Source organism: Protopterus annectens, chromosome 5.part0 (genome assembly GCF_019279795.1).
Source record: "Protopterus annectens isolate FY-2018-M chromosome 5.part0, PAN1.0, whole genome shotgun sequence".
Taxonomy (NCBI): Eukaryota; Metazoa; Chordata; order Ceratodontiformes; family Protopteridae; genus Protopterus; species Protopterus annectens.
This window is the reverse complement of record NC_056735.1, coordinates 985,334,517-985,359,793: the sequence shown is the minus strand read 5'-3', so window position 1 is coordinate 985,359,793 and position 25,277 is coordinate 985,334,517.

Genomic DNA, 25,277 nt, shown 5'->3' with positions numbered 1-25,277 from the left:
AGTTGTGCATAATTAGTGGACACTTAGGCTGGGATTCAATAAAGCTTACATGGAGCGAATCTCTGTGTCTGAATAGTGTAGCCACTATAGCATGGAAGATGCCTGCCGAGAGATCCAGCAAACAAGGCTGGGAGTGTGCACGAGCCTCCCAGCACTATTCTGACATAGATCCGATGTAATAATGCTAATCACCAAAAAAAAAAAAAAAACAATGAAAACCATGCAAATGAGGTGAATTAGCGATTCAATAAGCAGACAGGTATCTGAGTCATAGCCGTGTCTGATTCAAAAATGTATTCGGTTACTAACCGTGTATATTTATGCAAAAATCAAAACGGGGACATGACAGCTCAAAATAAAGCATGTATTATGAGTACTGGGCATGCCAATGGCCAAAAATATGGCCATTGACATAGAAAACTGTTTCAAAATTATAAAAATCAAGGTTTATTTTTTTGGGGCCAATTTCAGCCATTTAAGCATAGTGCAGTGGCACCAAAGAATGGCAAACAAAAGGCAGAGGACAAAGTAAATTCATTCTGTAAGCTTTTACTAAAAAAATACACGATAAACATGAAGCGCTTTTCGTCTTGTTGAATACAAAGACTTCTTCAGATGCAAGTAAAACCTATCTTAAAACATTTTAAAAAGATGAATACATTGTCATGTGATCCCAACCCACCCAGTGAAATCCAGTTAAGGATCTATGCATGTTTTACACTTAAAGACATCAGTCCTATTTTACACTTTAGTGCCATTGCTTCTTTCAGCAATGAAGAATACATCCTACCCACCCCACTTGTTGTACCATACAATGACTAGTACATTCCCTTTGAGCAACAATTTACTATCAAGGACACAAAAGAAGAAGAAAAAATGAAGAAAAAATAAAAACAATACAAGGAAAATAAAATAAAATAAAATAACATTCTCATTCTAAGTGGAAAACAAGTAGTCTATGTTACAATAAAGAACCATGCTGTTTACAATAAAACAACCAAGAACAACTTTAACTTGAAGTATGCGCCAGTTAAGTGATGACCTTGTCACTCCCAGCACTTGGTCACAACTCATATGTGGTTAATACTCCAGTCATCTGTGCAAAGTTTTAAGTTTTAAAATACTAGAAATCGTACATGTTTCATTCAATCCTGGCAAATTGTATGCGTTCGTCAAAATCTGCCAGTATAACTCTCTTGCTTCTAATAGTAATGTACAAGGACCCCCTCTTGGGTCCTGGGGTATTTGGTCGATGACCATATATCCAAAATTATGTGTGTTGTATTCGTTTACATGTTTGGCTAGTGCGTTGTTCAGTTTACTTTTGCCTATGGCATGCTGATGTTCATAAATGCGTTCCTTGAACTTACGTTCAATTTTGCCAATATAGTAAACTGGACAAACCTTGCATCTAGCCAAATAAATGATCATCCGAGAATTATAATCAAACCTGTAGCTGACTTTGTATCTAATGTTCCTTACAGTAAAATTGTTGTATCCACCACATTACACTGTGAACACATGCCACACCTAAACATACCTACATTTCTCGACCCTTCTCTCATTTTGTTTTCCAGTAAACTTTTCAAATTTGATCATTTACGGAAAACAACTCTAGGGTGCGGGCCTAAAATTTCACCAAGTGATGGATTGTTGTTTATTAACTCCCAGTTCTTCTTTATTATACTCAAAAAACTGTGTGTTTCACATGAAACTTGTGACCACAGGTGACCGAATGTTACTCAGATCACTACTACTGGCAGTCTGTTGGTTGTCATTTAGGACTGATGGTTCAAGTTCACAGTATGTGCGTGTCTGGAGGGGTGGTGTTAAACTAGGCTGTGCAGAGGAGCTGTGCGTGTCTAGTGGTGATCAGCCTGTGATAGAGATGAGTGAGTGTTTGTATGCACACAATCAAGCCATGTTGATGCCCTACACAGGGCTACGTTGGACAGCCGCAGACCATACATGGCAAGATGTACAGTTCACCGTCTCCCACCAGGGACACGGAAACTAGTTCTGCCAGGAGTCTCACTGGCAACACCAGGCCCAAGCCCAGATGCAGTACTACTCCCCAATGGTGATTGCTGTCTGTTGGATCCACATCCCTGATGGGAATGACCAGGACCACATACCCATGTCCTGCTCTGGTGTGGTGTGGACACCCCCCCTTTGGTAGTGCTGGTGGTACTGCCACTACGGGAGTGTGAATGTGCACGACCACGTGAGCTCTCAGCTGATCCTGGTACTGACCTACATTCATGTGGCCGATGCCCTACTCCCACCATATGCTCAAGCACAGACATTGCACGGTCGAGCAGTGACAATGTCTGAGCCCACCGTCTATCCATAACATCGACAAAATGACATAAGGAATCACAAATGCCATGGAGGTCATCACGCATGGCAGGAAGCACTGCATTCATGACCCTGAACATCTGTCTGGTGTTGTGGTCAGTATGCACCTGTGCCTCCATGATGGACCATAACATGCATCTGATGACACCTACTGTGACACTTGTGACAGGGGCTTGATGGGCAGCAGTCCTCCATCAAGCACCCCTGCCCATCTGCCTAAGTGTGACCCCGGCTGCTCTCTGGCTATGGCTAGTGTCTACACTCACACTTGCCATAGTCACTACACTAGCCTGTGCCATGCCACCACCTTCCAACTGTCCATTATTTGTGGCTGCTGGGGACTGGATATGTTTGGGCATACTGACTGTGTGTGAGGAAATTGTGGGTGAAAGTGCGATACCAACCAATGGCACAGATTCAGCCCCCGACAACCCCACTTGTGCCTCACTATGACCACCATTATCATAAGAGTCTGCTCAGACACTGACATTAGGTTGTGAGGGGAAGAGACACCAACCCCCATGTTCACCTGCAAGGGGAAGACAACATATATAAATTAATACCCTGCAGTATAATGTTTGCTGATACACACACACACACACACACACACACACACACACACACACACCTGGTAAAGTCTGTCACAGCTTTGCTACCTATGGGCCCTTCAGGCCAGACTTTACAGTAGTTCTGACTGCCACAATCCATCTCTTTAACAGCTGCTGTAAGGCCCTCAACAAAGGGTGACAAATCCTACTGTGTGATGGGGCTATTAGCAGAATGGTAATTGTGACCAAGTCCAAGGCTATTGTGCATATGCAAGTACTGTAAGAGCTGGCTTACTGCTATACAGACCAGATACAATGACAAGGTTTACCGATATGTGATAATTACTAATGAAGGAACAAGAGAATACTCCATCAATGCAGTACCTACACAGTTCAGACTCACAGGAATTCATTTCAGACAACATTGCAGGACAGTCTGCAATAAATACAGAAAACATGTAAAGTACTACGTGCATAGGTTCATAGGATGATACTAAGCTATTGGCCCGGATGCCCTTATAAGCCTAGCCCACAGTTTTGCCCATGTCTCTTCAAAGTCAGCACCTGTTACCCTTGTCCACCTGGGATACACATGGGATCCCAGGGGTGTTTTGTCCATTTCCCATGCAGTCATCCATCTTCTTCTGCAGGAGGGCTATAGAGGTACTCTACTAGACATGGGGAGGGAGTATATTTTACAGACAGTGTATTGTGTGGGACACTAAACTATCCCACCAAGTACCATTCATGTCACAGACCAGGTGAGGGCCCCGCATGCAGGTTGCATGAGTGGGCTTGTCTTATGGATATGCAGAAACGCCACCAAGGCTGGTTTGGAAATGGCTTTGTATGCCAGACACAGGCTGCCTATGATCAGTCTGTATGAGACTGAGTACAGGGACAAGGCTTTCAGCCTATCTATATAGGATAGATGTTGCAGACCCTGGATTTGCCTGGTCAGGAACCTCTGTGGTCTCTGCAACTGCTGCATTTGCTTGGCAAGGTACATGGCAAAGGAGTCATTGTACTCAGTAATGCATCTGATAAGGGTGGAGTACAAGGATGTTGTGGCCTCCTGGTTCCTGGATGACATACAAGTATTTGTGAGGTACGTCATGTAGACAGCCTTCCATACAATGGTGTCAATGCAGTGGGAAACTATCAGGTTGCTATCAAGCTTGGTGCACAAGTCACCTCACACCTGATTGCATACTCAGTACATTGTTATTACTGTCATAATTAGTGTGGATGACATCTAGCACAACAGGGAAAATGAAGCATCTCCTGGCATTCAGTATGAGACAATGCTTCTGGGACCAGTCATTAATTTGGATAAGGGCCTCTTGGAGGATGCTCACATCAGTAGGGGAATGTGAGACAGTGGTCAGTTTGCAGTCATCTGTATACCTGGTCAGCCATGGGCCACTGGTTTGTCTTGTACCTCAGAAATGTATATCTCAAACAGTAGAGGCCCCAAATCGATCCTTGGGGTACACTGCTCTGTAAGGGTCTACTACTAGAGGTGGCTTCCACTACTTTGACCGAGTGGGTACTATCATTCAGCCAGTTAGCTACTCATCTGATAACATACATGTTGATGCCTGGCTGTGTAGGCTTATGTATCATGGCCAACTGGGGATTGTTGTCAGAGTTTTGGGTTAGGTGAAGGTAGACAGTGTGCACCATCTTCCCCTCATCCTTGTGTTTGTTGATCACTTCAAAGAAGTCAACCAGGTTTAACAGGCCTGATCTCCCTTTGACAATACCACACTGTGTGGGCTCAAGCATTTTGCAGTTGTTGATGACCCTGTTTATAATGTCCATGATAATGCCTTCCATGCTCTTGCAGATCAGACTAGTTAGGCTGGGTCAGTGGATTGTTCCACCTTTGTGTAGAGAGATAACAGTTTCTGTCCTCTGTGCAGATGGGATGACACTGGTGCTCAGGCTTTGGTTGACTACAGTGTATAACGGAGCTGAGAGCTCATGCCTGTGTTAATGTAGGATGCAGCCATGGATGGTATCAGACCGCATGAAGACTTCAGTTTGTTGCCTTTTAGAGGGCATTATGGACCTGCTTCCTGATGATTAGGGAAGGGGGCAGGTGCTGTGCATGTCCATGTGTACTGATGGGGGGACAAGAGGGTGATGTCTACACTTAACCTGTCTGCAGCAGGTTGGCTATATCTATGCTGTATGTGTATGTGGTGTCATTGGCCACCACTACAGAACATATTTGGGTGTTGCCTCTGAGATTGCAGACATATGTGAGGAAGGTCTTTGATTGGCCTTGGTGGATGTGTCCAATTTGCACTCACAGTTAGCCTTAGGGTAATTCACCTGTGACCTTATTTGTTTGTTCAGACAAAGGTGACATTGATTCCAATTTGGCCCCTGTTCCTTCTTGGCCCTGTCCAGCAATTATTTCCACCTGTTATGGAATTTTTGTATTGCTGTTGTCCATGACAGAGGTTTACCCTACCTTGAGGGAGATGATTTTGTCCTGTCAGATATTGCTGAGTCCATACAGGTATGTAGGTGCTCACATAGTATTGTGGCATAGGCTTGGACACTACTGCTAGTTCCAACTGATGGGATGGTGGCTGTAAAGCTATTTTTATCTGCTCTGAGGAGATTTATAGTCAGTTTTGGAAAGTGTTTTTTGTTTGACCCTGACAAGGGGGGGGGGCAGGAGAGATGGTGACCTCAAAAGTGATGGCTATTTGGTCAGAGCCTACCAAGGAGGATGACACTGTAGGAGTGCTACAGAGGCTACTCATGTTGGTTAGGATCAGGTACAGGATATTTCCACCTGTCATATGGGTGTGGACCAGCTGATCCAGTGCATTGGCAATGACAAAGCCAAGGAATCTCTGTGCATTCATGTTCAGGTAGAATAAGTCATGCACACTATGGTTGGGTAGTTAAAGTCACCCAGGAGCAGGGTAGAAGGTTGAATCTTGACAGATTCAAGCAAGCCCAGATAAGTGTAGTGGGTGTCCTGGGTCATGGTTGGAGGTCTGTAGCTAGCTATGATTTGAATAGGTGTTTTGAACTGCACTTGGGATGTCTCCCATGCATCATACTGTTTGACCAACCTGGAGGTGTGTATGATGAAGTTTAAAACTCTAACTCCTTTGGCTTTGCAGCCCTCCATTTGGGGTCTAAAAAATTTGGTAGGATGAGTAACCTGGCAAGCTTAGTGTGCTCTCCACAACTTCAAACCAGGTTTCATTGACATAAATGTCAGCATACTCCAGGACAAGGTACACCTGCAATGACATTAGTTTCATGCTAAGACTCCTAGCTCCTGTTAGAGCAAGACATCTGGACAAAGGCACACATCAATAGGGGCAAAGGCCAGAAAATAGTGACACTTTATAAATTAGGCTGTAACACACTTAGTTGCTAGCAAAGACGGTTTCACATTCACAGGAATACTGTAAAGGATATGACATCTGACATTCAAATGTATGCTATTATGTTATGACTTCAGTCTTTACTGGGTTACCAGTGATTTCAAGACAAAACACAACTGTATGAGGCATTGACTACAAATATGAGGCAAATGTGTTCAGTCTGCAAATCTCTGGACAGTTGAAAAGTTTAAGCTCAGAATAGAACATACAGTTCAACACACACTTCTGTGGCAGTTGTTTACTGTGCACATACCCGATATCGGTCCCTTAAATTTGTAAGACAAGCATGTGTATCATAGTAGCATTCACAGGTGACATATGAATAGTTACAACATCCCAGGTAGCTGGCCTAGCAGTGTCACAGTCAGTATTGGACAACAGACACTCCAGTTGTAATTATATGTGAGCAAACTTTTGCTTGTGGTGACGCGGGGGCCAGAGCTGTGATCTAGGTCACTGAAGACAGGGACAGCAGGAATGGCTGTAGGTGCTGAACAGAAATATGTGAGTCCGGCAAGTCTTGTTGAGACTGATTGTTTAATTTCTTATTTCACATTATTGCATCCCCTTCCACATTCCATTGCATGCTTACTGGATTGACATATCTGTTATGGTGCTGAAGAGTTTTCTCGGAATAATGCAAATGTTTAGGTTTGTGTAGTCATAGTCTGTGTTTGTGTAGAAAGTTTCAGACCTGTTTTGCATAGGCATCAGATTGCCTTTTGTAGGTAGTGCTCATGAGCAGGTGATGCCCTGTGCACCAACTGGTGTCTCCCACTTGCTAATTGCATCCAGAACAGCTGTGCTGTCTTTCCATTAGCCAATGCCATAGCAACACAGTGCTACAATTAAGTCCTTCATGTGGGCCTTGCCTCTTTTTCTTGCATGTGAGGAGGACATTATGGAGGTGTGGGGGCTACAGCTTCACAGAAGGTAGGTGGAAATAACTCTTAAAACAAGAAAGGTGGAGAAAACCCAACAAAATGGGGGATAGAGTTCCAGAATTATGTACAGATTGTAAGTAAGTATTGCTGTTATACACTTAGAAGATTGCTAGATTAACAGGGTTTCTCTGGATATGCATTTTCTGCATGACTTGTCTCAACTGTCCAGATTTCCCCAGAATGCCCAGAGGTGCCTCTTATGTTTAGTCTGTTCCTCACACTATTTCTGCTTTTTAGAAATCAGTAAGATAATGTGATGGTTGAAGTCACTAAATGTTGACATCCATTTGTGTTTCAGACTTCATATCATTCAGAGGAGTTATGTTACAACAAACACTGCAACACCAGCAACTGTTTCAGTTTGTAACACCATTATGTAAGATATATCCCTCTTTTCAGCTTCCTGCCCCCAAAGTGTATCAGGCTTTGTCCAGATGTATTGCAGTAAGAGGTTCAGAGGTATGGTATATCATTATTTAGTGATTTCACTCCTGATATCATCCCAGTGGTTTAGCATACTCCCAGAAGTGTTATGAGGCAGTGGCCATAAATATGGTCCCACACCCTGGACATTCTGTGGAAATCTGTACAGTTGAGAGTTATGTATGTCTGGCCATTGTTACCAGACTGTCGAGACTGTGTAGCAGTGTAGTGTGTAAATGTTTGTTGGGCTGCATAGGGAGAGGGGAAGATGTGAGCATCATAGATCCTTTTCTATCTGACTGTGCATGCTGCTACAGCTGCTGTTGGTCTATCAGCTGTATATCTTTGTAGGGGCAGACTGAGAAATGTCCTGTAACACCTCATGATTCCCAGTACACTGTGACTTGGGGCAGTATATGTAGGTATAGTGTGTGACTGGCAATCAGAATATGTTCAAACAGTTGTTATACTCTAGAGTTTGGTTGGGGTACTGGTATGTTGCTGTGACTGTGGTGCAAATGGTTGTGGGTGGACAATTTCTCACCTATGTCTGCTTTTCCCTACAGTTACATCCCCATAGTGCATGATATATTAGCAAATGCATGAGTAATTCCCCAGAGCTGATTTGGGGTAGTGTTATGTTGGTGTGACTGTAGTTCAGAAGGTGCTGGGTAAAATGGTTGGCAGCTCTCAGTGTTATTTCTCTTCTTTTACATGACTGCAGTACCTCTCCACTGTCCAGATTTCTATACACTGTCCAGATGCGTGACTCATATTTCGGGTCTGTTCCCCATAACAGTTGTGGGTTTCTGACAAATCACTGGGTTGATGTGAGCATTGACATCACTAAATTATGACATACCTTTGTGTTTCAGACCTGAACTCTATCAGAAAATATATGTTAAAACAAACAGTGATACTCTACCAAACTTCTAAGCTTATAACAGCCATATTTCAAACATGTCACTATTGTTTGCTCTTTATCCTCCCACTTTGTCAGGCTTTTGGCAGATGTCTTGCAGTAAGAGGTTTAGTATATATACATATATAGATAGATAGCTATGGATATAGATATATATCCATATATATATATATATATATATATATATATATATATATATATATATATAGTATATGTATCTATATACAGTTGCTATTGCTGTGTCTTTTGGCTTTTCCCGGTTAGGGGTCGCCACAGCAGAACTCCGGTCCACTAATGTTTGGCAGTAGATTTTTATGTGCCGAGTTGCCGGCTCTGACGCACAACCTTCAACGAAGGTACGCCCATTCACGCATGTCTCCACACAGAAGATGCTCTAGCTGAGAATCGAACTGTGAGGTGACAACGCTACCGCAGCACCACCACCGCAGTTATGTAATATATATATATATATATATATATAGATATATATATATATATATATATATATATATATATATATATATATATATATTATGGATCTAGGAATATTGAATGAAAGTTCAATAGTCCGAATCCACAATCACTGAACACACTTTAACGAAAGCGCTTTCACCATAAAAGAGCTTTCGTTAAAGTGCGTTAAAAAAAAACAATAAATCTACTTTTATGCAGAGGGGCAAGATGTGCCCCCCACACCCCCAACTTTAATATTCTCACTCCAGAATTGTACGACAGTGAGGAAAAGGGAATATTCCCTTATCTGCACCATAGTACGATCTCCGCAGCAGTCATAACCCCACGACTATCTCTAGCTGCAGGCATACTTCTGCAAAAGTGCTTTTTCAGTAAAAAGCACTTTCGCAAAAGTATGCCCGGCTGTTTGTGCTTCGGTCAAAAGTTCCTTCAGGGATCAGTAGCGATCCCATATATATATATATATATATATATATATATATATATATATATATATGTTTGTGTCTGCATATAACAGTACTAATTCCACAGGTTTTTCCCTAATGTTGGATGACCATCCTGCATGATATATTTACTGAAGCATTTCTAATTTTTACAGCTCATGTGGAGTAGTGGTAGCTGCTGTGACTGGAGTGCACAGAGTCCTGGATTTAAGGCTTTCCAAGGATGTGTATTTTTCCCCTTATGTTAAGTAACTGTAGTGCATGATATGTTTGTAAAATCATTACAAATTCTCACAGCTCAAATGGTCTAGAGGTATGTTGGTGTGATTGTAGTGCATAGGGCCCTGCGTTCAAGACTTGGCAGAATGAATTTTTTTTCATTAATGTTAAATGAGCATAATACATGATATGTTTGTAAAAGCATTACAAATCCCCACAGCTCAGTTGGTGTAGTGGTAAGTTGCTGTGATTGTAGTGCATGGATTCCTGGGTTTGAGACTTGGCAAGGCTGATAACTTTGTAGATGGGCAGAACAAGGGATGATGGAGACTGAGTGATTAAAGCAGTTGCAAGTGGGTTTGCGTGCTTTTGTGAGAAGCTAAGCAATGCTGACAGACAGTTAAGTTCGCTTAGTGGCACTTATTCCCACTTTCACCTGTGCTCATTTTAAATAAAGAAAAGAAAAAATGGTGATAGGAAAGTGGTGAAATGGGGGAAAGCAGGGGGTAAAACATTAGGAAAAGCAGCTAGGGATGTGCAGGATGGGTGTAGGAAAGGAGCATAGCTCTACATTTCTACTGCAGCAACAGCTTTGACTGATGTGGAAAATTTGGAATTTACATCCACACACCCCACAGGGAGCGGTGTTGGCAACATACATTTGTAGAGTAATTTGAGTGTAGATTAATTTACGTCACTGAACATGGGAGGTGAAATGTAGAGCTATGTATGGGGTAATGATTTTTTTTTGCGGGACAGATGCCCTTTTTTTTTTTTTAAGGTGAAAGTGGGATGTTGAGGAAGCGCTGTAGGTATGTTTGAGGAGGTAGGTTGCGTAGGATAATTTGCATTCACAGACAGACAGGACACACAAGACAGCAGACAGTGGTGGTATATGACACATGAGGGGGGTAAACACCTTGGGGAGGGTGGTTGGGAATCAGAGGCCCATGAGCCCCCATATGGATACAGTGGGACTGAGGTCCCCACCCATGGGCAGTCAGCACCTCACCTTCATGGCCTCGAAGGTGGCTGTGCTGGGGGCTGGATGACAGGGGCAGTCTGACGCTCCAGGTGCACCAGGTGGCCCTCCATCTGGCACAGCCATTCATCCAATTCAGAGTGGATGATGCTGTGCACCATACCCAGAACATGTTGCGGGTGATAGGCTCCTCTCTGCGCTCACACCCAGGGGGGATGAGCCCTATCCCCTGAGGTGGTTCCACCCAAAGTTGGTGCAGGACCAGTGGAGGAAGATGTTCCAGGTTGGGTCCTAGACATGTTGGGGCCTGGTGCCATGGCCAGATGAGGTGGGACAGGTGGATCCACCAGGATCTGCCTTCCCAAATGTGCTATGGTGTTGTGGTTTTCCAAGATATATTGGTTAGCCATGAACAAAACATTTCAAAATTAGTTATAACAGCATGCGTGGGTGTTCCAATTAACCCAAACCAACAGATATGAAACAGTTGCATAGCAAACAGAACACATGCATAAATGGAACAACAGTAAACATTTTAACAGTATACAAGTTACATTGACAGCAACAGGCCACCAATAATGGTATTTGAACTAGGTATGTTAATATGCAACCAATTAAATATATGAACAATAATAGAACACATGTCCCAATAGTAGGTTTTGAGAGCAACATACCCATAGTATATGAATAATAATTAATGATGCAGATGAGGGGTGGGGGGAGAGAGAGAAAAGTCCATTAACAACTGTATAGGCTTCTATTCTACACAACAGTACTGCTCAATACTCTACAGGTATGCCCTCACTTTACATCTACCTATGGCCCGTAGCTTCTGTAGCACATACATACCTGTTAGACTGTCAACCTGTAATGGTATGGGGCAGACTCGGAGAACTATGGCTACATTACTGGAAGGGGCTTGTACATGTCAAGGTTACATACTTAATAAAGAAGGGGTATCCTGCACTGATGTTGTGTGAGTCTGCTACTGACATACTTCACCTGGATTCCTATCTCTGTCCAAGGTGATTGGCAGCAGTGACCACTAGCCATGACAGTGTGACACTTGAGAGAAAGCGGGTCGCTCCAAAGAGGACATATGCTATGGTGGGACATTCCTCACAAGCAGGTACTGTACAAGCACCTAATGAGAATAATAATGGTGTACAAAAGAATCGCTACGAATTAGACAAAAAATTTTTAATTTTAATATGGATTTTAATGGTAATGAGAATCCTAGAGGGCTGAACAATAAAAACGACAGCAACCAACATAATGACAAAACTCTTAAGGACTATATTTATGAGTTTGGCAAAAAATTGAGGACTTTAAAAAGTATACAGCTTGATAACATATATTTGAAGAAATGTCTAGACTTGGAAATTATACCAATGGGGCTTAAATTTTTCAAGCAACCCATGGGAATAGAAATGAATATGTTCAACACTACTGAATGTATGAAAATGTTTGACAACTTCGGGTTCACATTTATGAAGTTTATTGTAGGATGTAATGACAAAAAAGTATGTACTCTTATGTCTGAGTTAGAACAGTTGGATGATATTATTACCCATGACCTTTTGTATGATGAATATGAAATGTTCTATAATACACAGTATACTTGGGTGGAAAACAATATTAAAAAGCAATATGACAAGAAATGTAGGAAAATGAAGAGGGATTTGGAACAATATGACAAGCATGAGGCCTACAAGTGGGAAAATAGTAAGGTAAAGGTGGACCAAAATGTGGGGGGAGATGTCAATGTAGAAAGTGAGGAAGATAGACATTATAATAAGACTATGAATGGAAGAAATAACAATAATAGGAATTTTTTAGTGAAAGAGGGTGGATGGCAAGGAATGAAGAACCAACAACACAGATACCAGAAAAATTGGAAACAAAACAGTGGTTACTGGGAGAACAAGGGCAGAACATTTTGGGTGAGAAAGTGAATATAGTAAAACACAATGAAGTACATTACAGTTTAGGTGAATTTAGTATTTTCAGTTACACACAGTTGGAACTAAAGAAGGAGCATTTCCTGTTATTTTCCAAAGGGATGAAGTATGTTCCTAATAGTCCAATAAATATCACTGATTACATAGTAGATTTTAAAAAATACATGAGGAAATTGAATTTAGCTTTGTATTTCAATAATGACAAGGAAAGGGTACAGGAAAATATATTCAAGAGGAAAAGTACATTTACCCCCCCCCCCTCCCCCCATGAATAACACACTAGCAACTTTTGAAAAAGTAGTAAATGACGAATTATATGATTATGGTAATAAATGTAAAACCCAAAATAAGAACTATAATTTAAATTACAATGGATTTCAATTATTGAAAGAAATTCAAGGGAATAGTAGAATACAGGTTATGAAACCAGATAAAGGGGGTGGAGCAGTTATATATGATACATCTGAATATGTTAATAAGGTTAACTCAATCCTTTTGAATTCAGTGGACTATGAGATATCCTCCATTAATGAAGTTAACATTGGGTATCATAAAATAGATTTGCATTTGGAGGAATTCCTACTTGATGGAAGGGTAGATATGGACATGTATATGTATTTGAAAGTAGAACATCCTATTATAAGTACCATTGTTGGAATACCCAAGGTACATAAAAATATTATGGACCCCCCTTTTTGTCCCATTATATCTGGCAATAAATCCAAGACTTTCCCATGTGGGACAGTAATTGACACGTGGTTAAAGCCTATTTATGATAAAGTTACACATATAGTAATTGATTCCTGGGACTTTTTGGGTAGACTTACTCCAGAGTTGAGTAACGAGGAGATTGTTTTAGTAACTATAGATGTGGTGGACCTCTTCTCTTGTATACCTAAGGAAGATGAATTGAGAAGGTTTGGCATTAGTATAGAGAAGTATGGAAGTTTATCATGGGACACAGTATCATTGATATTGAAATTTGTGGATATTGTGTTAAAATACAACTACATACTGTTTGAGGGAGAATATTACAGGCAATGTAAGGGGGTGGCAATGGGAGCGGCATGCGCCCCGATTTTTGCCAATTTAGTTCTCCTTGATTGGGAAACTGAGTATATTCTGGATACTGCTTGGTATGAAAATATTACTAGTTATGTTAGATTCCTGGATGATATATTTATTCTATGGAAAGGAAAAGAAAGTAAATTACATGAATTTTTAGAATGTTTGAATTCATCCAGTGAATATTTGAAATTTACATACCATATGGATAGGAATAAAATTTCATACTTAGATATGCTTATATTTGTTGAAAATGGAAAATTCAGGTCCAGGATATTCAGAAAGGACACTTTTAGTAATTCATATTTACAGTATTCCAGTTGTCATCAGTATAGTCCAAAACAAAGTATTATAAAAGGTCAGCATATTCGAGCAGCAAGAATGACCTCAGAATATACTGATATGGTAGACGAATTGGACATTATAGTGAATATGTTTAAAGATAGAGGATATCCACCACATTTAATAGATGACACCAAAAAATATGTGAAAAATGAATGGGATATGAGATACAAACCCATATTAGGTACAGGGTTTATTAGAACCTCTAATAAAAGTAAGGACACGGATGGGGAAAGTGAAATAAATTTTAAGAGAGCGTGTATATTCCAACATGGACCTTATGTAAGAGAAATAAGAAAAATAGTAGAAGCAAATTGGAATATTATGAAATCTGAACACAATGTGTACAAAAAGATAGGAGAACATCCGCTGTTTGTTTCTAAAAATGGAAGGAATTTAAAAAGTGAATTAGAAAGGAAAATAGATGAAGGAGATGATACAGGAAAAGCAGAAGGTACTAGAAAATGCGGGCAGTGTAATCAGTGTAGTCAGATACTACTGGTGCCATCTCTTATGTTGGTAGACACAAATAGAATGGTGGTAAAATTTAAGAAAGGGAATTGTCGTACCCAACATGTTATATATCTTGCTAAATGTACAAAATGCCCTTGTTACTATGTGGGAAAGACGGATAGGTGCCTAAGGAATAGAATATATGACCATGGGTATTGTATTAGAAAAAAGAACATGAAAAATGCTCTGTGGAGGCACCTTAATGACAGTACAACCTGTGACATTTAAATTTGGAATACTAGGCAGTATTAAAATCAACCTAAAAGGAGGTAATATTCAAAAGAGATTGGGTGAAAGGGAAACTAGATGGCAGATTAAGCTAAATGCATCAGTTTACCCAGGGATTAATGAAAGCATATCCATTAAGCCCATTTTAGAAAACATAAATTAACATATACGTGGTCTATAACCACATTCCATTTAGTAGTTAAATGAGGTTATAAAGTGTATAGACATTTTCATTCAATTTGTTCATTGGTTGCAAACAGACTTTGCCTTTTTAACATGTTAGTTTTTGTCCATGTAATTTTATTTGTTCATAAATTTATATTTAATAGATATGTATAGAATAAATTGTAGTTTAGGGCAGTATGTTTATGTAGGTTATGATTATAGAATGAAGTATTAGGGTAAGATGGTTTTTGTGGCATTTTACATTGCAGTGTCAAAATGAAGTAATGGGAAATTACCAAAATGTAATAATGAAAGCACTGAGCACTTTAAATATGTAATTGATTTATGTGATGGGTAAGGATAGATGTTTTGGATTGGTTAGTACCATCTATAAAATCCAGCACTAGTAAAATGGAAGTGTTCTGATGAAGTCTACTTTTAGATAGATGAAAGCGCTTAACTTTACTTTTCTAGGATATATTGTTTTTTATTAAATAAACTAGTTTGTTGTTTTGGAACAGAGAAGTACTTGTGAATCTTTCCACTTAGAGCAGTGAACGGAGCATTGGATACTATTTGCATTTCTTGGTTGACTTTTACTGACAGCAGTGTGTAGTTAACTTGAGAGACATGTATCAGGAAGAGTGCATGGTGTATGTGCCTATCCTGCTGTCATTTGCAGGCATGGGGTTGGACAGTGGGACAGTTGTACACAGTGTATTGGTATTGTATTGGTATACCCTTCATATAGCTACTACAAACATTTCTTTACCTGTAAGACCTGTGGAGAAAATATCTATTACCACTATCTGACTGTTTCTATAAATAGTCAAGATTTATTGAGTGTATATATGCACATAGCTCAGTACCACTCCCTGGATTCAAACCATGTCTGGGTGTGCTAAAATTAACAGCAAAGCTAATTCTCATTACACTGAGCTACTCAGGTATTGATGTCTCTTGTTTGACTGTTTTCTGCCTAATACTATGTGGGTTAGACAGTCTGACCTTGTAATCCTGAGATTCATGCATGACACATAGTGTACTGTGCATTAATCCTTTGAAATAATACAATCTGGAAAGCAAAGGTTAACACAAGGCAATGCAGCAGGGAACACACTATAATACATTGGATATTACTATTCAGGGTTCAGATCTTAGTGCATAACATATTTCATATTTCATTTATATGTTGTTTTACAACTCTACAATCTACTATTTTGCATAAAAATGGGTTCTCAGAACAACCTCAGTTAATTCATGCTATCAAAGCCATATTTGCTGTGAAGAACCTGTGCACACTCTATTTCTACAACAACATACCAGAATAAACACAATAGTTGGTGGTTTAGGTCTTTATTTTACTTATATGACACATTGCTTTACTACTGCATATCCTGTAGATCAGTATTAGTCTGACAAACTTTTATTTAATTGTTAGACATAGTGCACATCACACCTACTGGCAGTAAACAATTTAGTCCTTCTTATTTATTTCACTATATACTGCAAGGTAGATCTGTACTCACCAACTTGTTGGTGCAGCCTTGTCAGTCTGTCGGCATGGGCCTCTGTGTTGCTAGCCCTCTCCACTGCAGCTGTATGGGGAGAAAACAGGCATTATGCATACCTGTCTATCACATACTCAGGCTAGGATTTGGTACAGCTATGAATGAAATACTTACAAACTATTGGAGCATTCCATGCCCGAGCATCTTAGATCCACTGGGCCAAGAGCACCCCCTTCCTCCACTTTAGATCAGCATAATGGTGCTCACCAGTTCAGGGGATTCCAGTGGCACTGGTGAGGTTGTGTGCCAGATGGTCCCGGGCCTCCACTTTGTACTGAGAGCCCTGGTACTGGCCCTGCAGCAGTCTGTCATCATGGTTTTCTATGAGGAGCCCAACCATAACCCTGAACTCTTGATTGCTCCAGAGCTGCACCCGAAAGTAAGCTCCCTCTCCAATGCCAGACATGGTTCCTGCAGAGATCAGACTACAAAAGGTTATGGCTGTATTCCCACCTGTGTGGTTTAAATAAGGCCATATTTCTGCCTTTTGCCATCATTGGACCATTTTGAAAATGATAAGCTCAACTGAGCAGTGCACAAATCTGCTAAGATGAGTTGAGCACTACTTAAAGGGGTAATTGCTGAGCACTGCTTAACACTGCACAAATCCACTTAGCTGAGCTAACTGCTGCTTAGTATACACATCTAAGCAATGCTTAAACCAGCTCAGCAGAGCTGACCACTGCTAACCATTGCCCAGTTTGCATTTTAAAAAAATGTCAGAGTTATAGCTTACTTAATCATTACTGACATATTATTTTGTGTATATGATTTACTTTACATGATGTCCCTCTATGTGCTTTCTTTACATTACAGTGGGGTGTGACTATACTGTATGAGACACTTGTGTATACATGAGTGATTTCACATGTTATATGCACTCACACTTCCATTCAGAACCAGTTACATTACCCTGGTTAACAAATGTTATAATTTAAAATAAAAAAAAATACTTTTAACAATGCTTTCCATGTAAATATATAGGGACTGTCTTGGTACTTGAGCCATGAACTACTGCATGCAAAGCCGAGACTCTAACCTCTACACTATCTCACCATTAAGAATCTGAGCTATACATTTGTATTTAGCTCCTATGAGATGTTTAAGCAATGCTGAGCAGAGGGCCATAATGCACAAACCTGCTCAGCTATGCTTAACCCTAACTTAGAATGGAAAAAATATATATTAATAAAATCACTTTAATTACATGTATCAATACTCCTTGTAAGTCATATTTGGTAATGCAATACCTGTAATTCTATCAACTGTCTAAGTCTGTATGGGCAATACCAGCATTGAAGTTACTACATAATGGCATATATTTGAGTTTCAGACTTCTAATCCTTCCCCGCATGTTATCTTGATACCAACCCTGTTCTTCTATCAACTTTCTAAGTTTGTAAGGGCAATATTTATAATCTGTCCCTATTTGTCCCCCCATCATTTTATGCTTTGTCCAGTTTTTTGCTCTGAGAGGTTGAGAGGTATGCCCCTCATCATTTTCGGCTTTTTCCAGAGTTGAGCCTCTAAGAGGTTCAGACGTATGGTGAAAGTGCTGTACCCATATGGAACTTTCACAATGCAGGGATTGTATGACAGTACCTGTCACACACCCCCGCCATTGCTTCCTATTTAAATATCTGCTTTCAGTATCTGCGGACACTGAAAGCAGTTAGAAAGTGACGTATGGCACTTTGGCAATGCAGGAGGTGTGTGACAGTACCTGTCACACACACCCTCCATTGTTTCCTATTTAAATACCTGCTTTCAGTATTCATGGACACTGAAAGCAGTTCCATACGGCACTTTGACAATGCAAGGGGTGTGTGACCCCTCCATTGCTTACTATTTAGATTTCCTGCTTTCAGTGTCCACAGACACTGAAAACACTTAGAAAGTGCCATACAGCAAAATAAATAAATAAATAAATATAAATAAATATATATATTTAATGAATATGTATATATACATATGTATATTAATGTTTTAGTTGTATCTTTTATTGCAGAGTTTAAATCTTGAATCTTTCTTTTTACATATATATATTTTTCATTGTGCATTGCAGAGTTTAAATGTTAAACCTTATGTGATTGGCTTGTGACTTTCAGCTGATTTCTCTTGGAACGATATTTAAATGGTATTTGCAAATTTAAATATTTGTCTGATGAAGCGAGGATTATATTCGTGAAAGCGCTTACATTTTTGTGTGTTTTATAATTAAATTTTTGTTAGTTGTGTGCAAGATTGGTGCATTTTGACTTATTACAGTTTCTTATTTTCTTGCACCTCTCTGTACCTTTGAGTCATTTGTTTGTTTTATAGAGTTTCATTTTTATTCGGCACAAGGGACACCAACATTTTTATGGAAGACTTATTACGTAGCAGCAGTGACCACCTCCTATGAGTCTTGGAAGTGCAGGAGAATCTGTTATTGGATTTACATTCTTTATGTACTGCAGCAGATGAAACATCTGTAAGTGACCAGCTCCCTAATTTTCTTAAGCTACATAGAGAGCTTGAGAATAATTTATATAAATATAAGTGGTTGCAATGGCAACGCTTGCACCTCGAAGCATCACTTAAGAATAATATTATTCCACGGGGACTGAGAGTCCTTAATATGCCTAGTTATGGAGAGCAATATCCAGACTTATTAAGGAGATGGCAGGAGCTGAATTTATCTTTCAGCTCTCAATACATGGAGCTACTTATTGATTTATTTTTACCTATGGAACGTGAGCTCAAGGAAAATATTATTGCAATGGAACACACTATATTGAACACTTTTTCTGTGGATGTTATCAGTGACAGGCTAAACTACAAGAGAGTGTTATGTCTTATGAGAAGAGACTACAAGTTACAAAATTTCGGAAGTTACAACGAGACAAAAAGGATTTTGAGAATAGTAATGTATTCTCTTGGCCTAGGGAATGTTTAAGATCAATGGCTGCGCAGTATGTAAATTCTACGGCAGACCAATCAGGTGAGAGTTCTAATGTGCTTAAAAACACACCTAACTTACAACTGCCAGCAACATCACAAGCAATTCCAGCGTTGTGTATGGACATCAATAATGTCAATTTAATTAATTCTGGGGAACAAGCTAGCACTAGTAATAGTTCCCCTTCTAGTGATGGCACTGTTAATAGGAGATAGTTGGTTCTGAGACCTAATGAGACAACTGGTGATAATTCAGCTTTTTCAGAGAACAACAAACTAGGGCAGTTTTCCCTGAAGAATCCACTACCTATAAAGACTAGCCAATGAAGGGGCAGAGACAATTGAATATGGAGCAGAATCCGCAACAAATCAAAAAGAGGAAAATCTAAATTCAGGTTTGTTTTTTAATATTTCATCGATAACGTTGCCTAAAGAGCAAACTGAATTATTAAATAAAGGTCTTTCCTGTATTCCTGCCCAGAGGGCTAACTATACAAAAATGCTTAAAGATTTAAGATACTTGGCAGGAATTTATCTTTGAGAAATATGTTTGCATCGAATACTGACAGTAACCAAGTTGGCCATGCCTCATTTAAAAAACCTAGTACTTTTGTACCAACCATGCACCCTGCTATACAGACATTCGTTAATATATGTGAATCTGATTTTAGGGAATTGTTTGCTAATGGAACTAGGACTAATTTTAACAACATGTCTTTAAGTGATAAAAGGGCACTACAAGAACTAAAACACATGCACTCAATTGAAATCAAACAAAGTGATAAAGGAGGAGGCATTGTGATACTAGATAAAGCATTATATTTGCAACAGATGAATGACTTACTACACGATAGCAACAGTTATCAATGTAGTTCTAAAAGTGTTGTAACTGGTATTATAGAGAGAATACCCTTTTTGATTTTTGATTTATTAGTGACTGGTCTAATTGATGAGGAATTATTTAAATTTTTTAATATTAATAGCCCACTAATTACCATGATCTATGGTCTCCCCAAAATACACAAGAACAATATGATACCACCAATGAGACCTATAGTGTCTGGTGCAGGTTGGTGCACCAAACCCTTGTCTATTTTTATAGAAGGTACTCTACATGAATTTCTCAACGATTGTCACACTATTCTCAAGGACACTAAAACATTTCTAGAGAGACTGCATAGTAGGATTGCTACTATTGATAGTGACCTTGTGTTTGTAACAATGGATATTGAGTCTCTGTTTACTTCTATACCCAATGCATGGGGGATCGACAAAGTGAGGGAATTTTAACTTTTAATAGATGTTTTGATGCAAACAAAATAACACTTATTTTCAGTTTGCTTGAAATAATTTTGGAGAACAACGTGTTCGTCTTTGAAGACCAATTTTATTTACAGAAGACTGGCATGGCTATGGGCACGGCTTGTGCCAATAGCTACGCCAATCTAGCTCTGGTCATGTGGGAACAATGTTTTTTTGACTGATATCAATGCATTTTTTAATAACATCTTATGGTATGTCCGTTTTGTGGATGATATCTTTTTGTTGTGGAAGGGTGATATTTCTAAGCTTCATAACTTCGTCAAATATATGCACACTACTACTGTTTTTTTTTTAAATTCTTTTATGATTATTCTTTTTCAGAAGTGAATTTTTTAGATGTGTTAGTTAAGAAATCAGATTTAAACATTGTACAGAGCAGTATTTTTAGAAAAATGCTTTACATCACAAAAAGAGTATGCACCATAGACACATCCCTAGAAATTTGTTAAAGGGCAGATTTATAGGGTGATGAGGTTACACGATAATGATGAAGAGGCCAAGCAGGCACTTTGTATTGTTCAGCAAGATTTTCTAGATAGAGGTTATTCTAAAATAGAAATTACCGCCACCATAGACAAAGCATGGACACAAAGGAATCACAGATGTAGACCATATTTTAGTAATGCAGCACAGTCGGATGACTCCACCCATACCAAAGATGGCTTTAGGGTTGTTCTCCAATATTCTATTGATATCAATGAATACACCTTGATTATTAAGAGACATTGGAGGTTACTAGATGAAGTACCAGGCCTTACAGCAAAACTGGGGGATGTTCCCCAGTTCTCCTTTAAGAACAATAAATCTTTGAAGCAATATTTTTGTAATAAAATGAGTGTTAATAGACCATTCCCCTCAATGCGCACTGGCACTTTTCCTTGTAGATGATGCACTGCATGTCAGTAAATTTACACCAGTACTGTTTATGTACATCCCACACGACATTTTACAATTAAATGCCCAGATTATGCTGATTGTTGTATGACTAATGTGGCTATTTCTCCTTCTGTCAGTTGTGCCATGCATATTATGTGGGCAAAACAAATAAGATGTTTAAGGACAGGCTCCTTGAACATAGGAGAGATATTATTAACCAAAAAGAGAACAGTGCCCTAGCTAATCATGTTAGACAGACTGATTCAACACATACTTTTAGATTTTTGGCTATTCAGGTCATACATCCGAATATAAGAAGAGGTGACATTGAGAACTATACAGAAAGTGCAGAACAGAAGTGGATCCTTTCACTTAATGCTGAAACCCCCCCCCTCCGGTTTAAATGGTACGACATCTCTTAAACCTTTTTACAAATCACATCGTCTTAAGCATTTCTAGCTTTGGATGCTTTTTACTATCATATGCACATATTAACTTTAAGTATATTTTTTATATATCTTGAATATAGCTTAGTTTAGGAATACCTATATTTATACATATTAATATATATATATATATATATATATATATATATATATATATATATATATATATGTGTGTGTGTGTGTGTGTTGTTTTATTTCCTTTATTCATACACTCTATACCTGTCTGAGTTATTTATACATCTTTTTATATTTTATTGTGCTTTATAAAGTTTTAGTAGTTTTATAAAAATAAAAATAAATATAAATAAATATATATATTTAATCAATAGTGTCTTCTGTGTAGAGACATGCGTGAATGGGCATACCTTCATTGAAGGTTGTGCGTCAGAGCTGGCAACTCGACACGTAAAAATCTACTGCCAATCATTAGTGGACCGGAGTTCCACTGTGGCGACCCATAACCGGGAAAAGCCGAAAGACACAACAACATATGTATATTAATGTTTTAGTTGTATCTTTTATTGCAGAGTTTAAATCTTGAATCTTTCTTTTTACATATATATATTTTTCATTGTGCATTGTAGAGTTTAAATGTTAAACCTCATGTGATTGGCTCGTGACTATCAGCTGATTTCTCTTGGAACGATATTTAAATGGTGTTTGCAAGGTTAAATATTTGTCTGATGAAGCGAGGATTATATTCGCAAAAGCGCTTACATTTCTGTGTGTTTTCTAATTAAATTTTTGTTAGTTGTGTGCAAGATTTATGCATTTTGTCTTATTACAGACACTGAAAGCAGTTAGAAAGTGCCGTATGGCACTTTGACAATGCAGTGGGTGTGTGACAGTACCTGTCACACACTCCTACCATTGCTTCCTATTTAAATAACTGCTTTCAATATCCGCTGACACTGAAAGCAGTTAAAAAGTGCCGTATGGCACTTTGGCAATGCAGGTGGTGTGTGACAGTACCTGTCACACACCCCCTCCATTGCTTCCTATTTAAATACCTTCTTTCAGTATACGTGGACACTAAAAGCAGTTAAAAAGTGCCATACGGCACTTTGACAATGCATGGGGTGTGTGACAATACCTGTCACTCATTCCCTCCATTGATTACTGTTTACATTTCCTGCTTTCAGTGTCCACAGACACTGAAAACATTTAGAAAGCACCATACAGCACTTTCAGTGTGCAGGGGGCATGATGGATGTGCGAGCACTACTAAAACTCTCCCCCTGCACTCAGTAGTGTTCGTGTCCACAAAGCCGTTATCAGTAGTGCACCTTCATGAATATGTAAGACGCACTGCTGTTAAGCCTGTGCGGAAGTGGACACCATTCACTCCGTGCAGGAATAACACTATTCCTGCATGGAGTTTATTGAATCCTGGGGTTAATGTAGGTGTTAATGAATCTGCTTTTCAAAATACCAGAGAATCAAATACGTACTAATAATGCACTTTGGAAATCTTAATATCTAAATAAGAAATTTAATTTGCATTAATCTGATATGTCAAGTGCAAAAGTACAGTAGATGTATTCAACTGTTCATAAACAATTCAAATAACTTTTTGGTAACCCCCTTATTAAAAATATTGTCAGTTTAAATGAGTGTTAAAAGAAAACAGAACAGCTTCAGATTCCCTCATTTTCTATAAAATGTCTTCGTACTGAGCCAACACAAAGTTAGCTAACTCAGGGGCTATTTCTGCCCCCCCCCCCCCCCCCCATGGCTACCTCAGCAATCTGATGGAAACATCTTTCATTGAATGCAAAACCTGTTTTCCAACACCAAATCTAAAAGAGCACAAATAAAATTCAACTGGATATTAAAAATATAGATCCTGAAGACAAAAATGTCCTCAATATTTCTACACATTCTGTAATTGGAATTGATGTGTATAATGGTGTTATATTTATTGTACTAATAACACTTTTTTAACTCGACCCTCTATGCATTTAAAATTTCTCAGTTTAGTTAAAAAGTCACAGGAATGCCTGTTATAAGATGGAAAACAATTAAGAAAGGGCTGTAGTAGCCTGGCCAAATGCTAAGCTGTATGTTGAGTTTTTAAACCATGGCTACTACAATAAGCCTCATAGTGGACTTATTCTTATCTTTGTGTACCTTGGGGATACTAAATATAGTAGCCAATCTAGGACAAGGCACATTCAAAAATTCAAATAATTGTAATGAACATTCATTAGTGAGCAAAAAATCAAGTAATATTAAATCATATTCATGATATGCTTTAAAAACATTACATTTTGAAATATCTTTGTAAACATATGCATTGTTTAACAATTCACACATGGCAGAATTGTATTGGTTAATGGTCATAACTACCAACCTGTTCCTCATATCTGCTATCATGAAATCTAAGTAATTTGTTTTTCCTAAAGTCTGTTATTATTTTTTTTACAAATGTTTTCAAAAATCTGAATTATGTTATTCAATGCTGGATTAAACTTACTTTTCTTCTAGAACTCACCACAATCAGTATTTAACATCTTTAAATAAAAGTGTAAGATTCAACTTCTAAGAAGAGAGCTTCAATTCTGCAACAGTTTTGCTTTATATTGTCTTGATGGGGAAGAACAAAAGTCATAGCTTTTCAAAGAACAGAAAGTTGTTCACAACCTGGCCACATCATTATTCTAACAGTATATGTACTGTGTTCTGCTGCTCATCAAGGAGCCATGTATTGCCCCTCTTCCTCTGAACCTGAACTATCTGTAAGGAGATCTCAGTTGCTGTTCTAGTGTTTGTTGGTCCTGAAATGTTTTTTCCCACTGGACCCTCTCCTGTCACAGACCTTTTTGAAAGTTCACTTAAGTTTTTTCTGTTTTAGCATCTCTGAGCATCGAAGTAAAATGGTTAGGCCATCGCTCTTATCACTCAATAAAAACATTCATCTGATTGATCAGGATTTAGGGGCAGTCAATGGAGTGGAATTATTAAAGTTATTTGTATTAGACAATGCAATGTTGTAGCTGTTATAAATCTTTATAGAAGGAGAATGCATCATGCCTTTTTTATAATCATCTACATCTGAAATTATTTTTGTGGTTTCCCTCTCCTTCATCAAACATCCTTTCTTTTCATCACACTC